Below are 4562 nucleotides of genomic sequence, written 5' to 3' on the forward strand. Positions count from 1 at the left end.
TTTGTCTAGTAGTATATGTATAACTCAGTACCATGCCATAACCACACTTCAACTTGCTTTACCTAATGCTGTTCATAATGGAAGTTAAAGGTTTTTGAAGCGCTCTTTCAAAGAATTCTACCTGTCTTTATTAAGGAAGACAGCAGTTTAATACTATACCTTTGAAGAATGTATTGCTGTAAAGTATCATTGAAAATAATTGCTTTGTATTATTTGCCATGCAGATGTTTCCTACTAAGCAACTTTACAGGTACTCCTTAATTATGATCATAATTGGGGCCAGAACTTCTGTTACTAAACAATGTGGTTATAAAGCTGATTTTATTATCCTTTTGCCATGCTCATTAAGTGAATCATGTGATTGTTAAGCAAATCTGGCTTCTGACTTTGCTTATCAGACTTGGGAAAATTGTAAAATGGCGATCACGACACAGGAATGCTGCAACTGTCATAATTATATGCCTGTTGTCAAGCAACCAAATTTTGATATGATCATAGGGATGCTGCAACAGTTATACGTCACTTTTTTCATAACTTCATAACTTCAAACCGTTGTTAGACGAATGGCTCTATGTTGAGGAATACCTGTAGCTTAGTTTTTTTTTTTTCATCTTAAATGTTTGAATGCTAAATCTCAGTTTAGGATGTATAAGTACCTTTGGAAGAACAGTTATCTTACTAATTATTCCTAGATGTCTGCAAAGCTAATGTAAATAAGGTTTGGGATGAGAATACATTTAAAAATGGTTGGAATTTGATGTATTAAGAAATGCTTTAAAATTTATGCTATAGAAAGATTGCCTATTTCTTGTGCCGCATATATAGTGAAAACTAAAATGCATGTTCCTACCTGAATGTAAAATGTACTAGGAGTCTTGTTTGGGTTTTAGAGTTGTATGCAGCTTTAGACCTTAATATGAAATGCAATTTATAAATCAGATGCTAGATCAGTGAAAAAGGTAGGATAATGTTGATCTGTTCCTATCATAAAGCAGATTAAGTCAAGCATACAATTATCAAAGCATCTTAGGATAGGTTATTTTATTTAAATCAGAAGTCCCCAACCCCCTTGTTGTAGCCCGATATTGGACCGCACAAGGGCCAGGTGTGTGTGCACATGCGCAGCTCCACTTGCATGTGTGCATGCACCTGCCGTTTGCACAGAACCATCTCCTCACACACACACACACCCCGGCCGCTGGTCTGCCAAGCCGGAAAGGTTGGGACAGCTTCAATGCAGCTTTGTCAGCTGTTTTTCCCAATGTCCAATTATGACAGTTAAGAGTAATGATGATCATCTGAAGCAAACTGGGATACTGTAATGGTTAAGGTGTTGACCTAGTTCTCCCACTTTAAGCATGAAAAATCGGCTGAGTGATTTTGGACCAGTCACTCTCACCCCAGTTTAATTCACAGAATTATTGTAGAGGAAATAGGAGGGAATACAGGTAGTCCCTAAACAAACACCATTGAACTCATAATTTTGATTGTACGTCGTTGTGGTTGTAAGTTGAGTCATGAACTCAAGTAGATTCCATTACTGTTATTAATGGCCATATGATTGTACGGTTGAATCCAGCTTATCCAATGAGCTATTTTGTTGGAAGATAGGAAAAAATATATATATAACAAAATGCAATCCCATGATGGTGGGATGCTGTAACCAGTCATAAATGTGAGCTGGTTGCCAACTGTCCAAATAGTGACATGTGACTGCGCTTTTGACTACAGCATTTTTGTAAATGGCAATGTTACAGGAGATTTATGCTTTATTTTGCAGCATAGCCCTTGATACCCACCAGATTGTCAGGCCTGTCTTTCACAGATTTAATTTTTCAAGAAGGGAAATAGATAATGCTGCAAAATAAGGCATAAACCCCCTCTAGCACCATCTTTATTTACTGTTTTCCCTCAGACTCTGAGGAATTCTTAGAAAACAAAATGGTATGTAAATGGAGTTTGATATTTGAATGATGAGTCTAATGTTTTATTCTAGCACAAATGAAAATCTTTGAGGTCTGAAGGTAATAAGAATTATTGTTTTGTGCCATCCAGAGTCACCTCAGGTGAGATGGGCAGCTGTATAAATTTGATTTATAAATAAATACTGTTTATACATTAATATAGCTATGATTTAGTTGGTATTGGCTTTATAAGAAGTGTGAACCTCAGCCAAATTGACAAATCACAATGAAACATCTTAACAATGCCTGAATTAGTAATTAGGAAAATTGTATTTGCCCCTTTCTCTAAATTTCCAACCAAAGTTGCAGAATGGTCATTTTAAAGCACCAGAAGCAATCTCCCAAAGTTGGCATTTATGTGCTAAATCTAAATTAAATCTTTGTAAAATATTCCCAAACAACAAATGTGTGTCTAACAGGAGCCCTTTTCAATTTGGTTGAAGCTTGAGAGTCCTTCCTTGAAAAAAACGCTTTGGCTAATTTTTTTTTTAAAAATAACCCAAAAGGTAGCTCCTTTTTTCACAATTCTTTCCTGCCAAATTCAAGGAGGCAACGGGAAGGCGTCCCTTTTTACTTTGATATTTTATAATAACGGGGGTTAAGTCAAGACAGATATCATGACTGTCTAAAAGGGGATCTGGAATCAGCCAAATTTCCACTGTGAGCAAAAGTGATTATTTCTGGAAGAAGAGCAGCGTTTTAGAAACGCGCTTCGCCAGGCGGCCCGCAAGAAGCGCAGCGGCTTGGTTTGAATCCACACCTGAAATGAACAAATTGGGCCTGAAAGTTTTTGCTGCAGTCTACCGCTGAAGACTTGGGCTGCTTTGCGCTATTAACTTGCAGCGCTGCCCCTTTGCCACATAAACACTTTACGATAGTCTGCTGCCGTCAATCCACTTTTGTTAGAGTCAACAGCTTTTGAATGCTTGGGGAAATTACAAGACCCAGAATCCACTAGGGCTACCCAAGGATAGAAGTAACTTGCTCCTTCCTCTCCCTAACAAATCTTTCCCATGCTTATAAAGCAGAGGTTTTCCAACTTGGCAACTTTAAGACTTGAGTACTTCAACTCCCAGAATTCTCCAGCTGGAGACTTGTGGACTTCAACTCTCAGAATTCTTCAGCTGGAGAATTCTGAAAGTTGAAGTCCACAAGTCTTAAAGTTGCCAAGTTTGGGAACGTGTTATAAAAATTCTATTTATTTTCAGGGAACAATAAAAAGGGTTTTGCAAAACCCTTTTTAAACCGAGCCAGGTCTAATTAAGAAAAAAAGGTGGAATTATTTTTTTTTTTACATTCATGGTTCTTATACATCTGTCATTCCATTTATAGAATTATAATATTCCATCTGGGTTGCTTTGTTTACCATCCCTCGCCTGTTTTGACACCGCCTTCTTATCCCTTTCTTTTTCCCCTCCCTCCCTTCTCCGAGTGAAGAGATTCTTGACCTCGCTTCTTCCGTTATTCCGCTCCGAAGGGGGAAAAGAAAAAGCGGGTTGCAACCCTCTGTATGGTTTATTAGAAGAATGAAAACCCACATTCTAGAGCTGGATAACAAATAGAAGTTGAAGTGGAACTTTGGCTCCAATGGGCTTGATGGGCGCCACTTAGCAACAACACGGAGAGTTCGCTGCTGCCTTCATCCAGAAACTTTTTTTAAAAAATTTCTCAGTCCAAATATTACCCTGGGATTTCTTGGTTGTCTCCTATTCAAACACCAATTATTAGATGCGACCCTTCTTCGCCTCTCCAGATCAAGCTGAGCCTGAAAAACAATCGAATCCGACGCCAAACAGCCTGTCTCCTGCTTTTTTAGTACTTTTTAAAATTGCAGACAAAGTGGAAAACTGCATCCTCTTCTGTTTTATTATGGTTGGTCAGAATACATAATGCCATGTATTATATTATTTAACTTCAGATCTTAGCTTTATTTTCCCAGGTCACCAAAAAAAAAACTGTTAAAAATTTAGAGCAAGTGAATCTCTTTGTATTTAAAAGGAGCTACCGCACACCCACACACACCGACACTGTTTAGATTTAGCAAACCGGGATTATGTCAGATCCACGTTCGGCAAATGGCAGCCTTCCCGAACCACACCAAAGTCTCCTTTTTCCAGCCCAGTGCGACTCCCACCAAGAATCTTCTTCCGCCTGGAGTTACAGGATCTGCAGGCAACCACGCCCTCCGCCGGCGAAGGTAAGGAAGCAATGCACGCTGGGAAATGTAGGGCTTTAGGAAGCACGTGGCAGAAGATATGTGTATAGGGCAAGATGAAAGAAAGATGAAAGAGAGAGATCTCTCTCGAGGGAATGGAGCATGCTGGGAAGTATAGTGGGTTTTTTTAAATTCCGAGGAAGGAAGCGAAAGCCGTGAGACACTGACAGAAGGGCAAAGTGTTCTTCGTAGCTACCCTGGAGCATGCTGGGTGTGGTAGTCATCCGTGCGACAATGCAAAACTCTTGAGAAGCCGGCCGCTAACTAGAACCGCGGCATGTGTGGTGCTAGGCGGCGCTATAAATAGCTGCCAAGGCCACAGCTCCACCTCTTTCACTCTCTCTCTCTCTCCCCGTGTGCTGCCGTCACTTCCTTCCCGGCCG

Source organism: Thamnophis sirtalis, unplaced genomic scaffold (genome assembly GCF_051295495.1).
Source record: "Thamnophis sirtalis isolate CommonGarterSnake01/CBP01778 unplaced genomic scaffold, rThaSir2_p1.2 scaffold_7, whole genome shotgun sequence".
In the NCBI taxonomy this organism is placed as follows: Eukaryota; Metazoa; Chordata; class Lepidosauria; order Squamata; family Natricidae; genus Thamnophis; species Thamnophis sirtalis.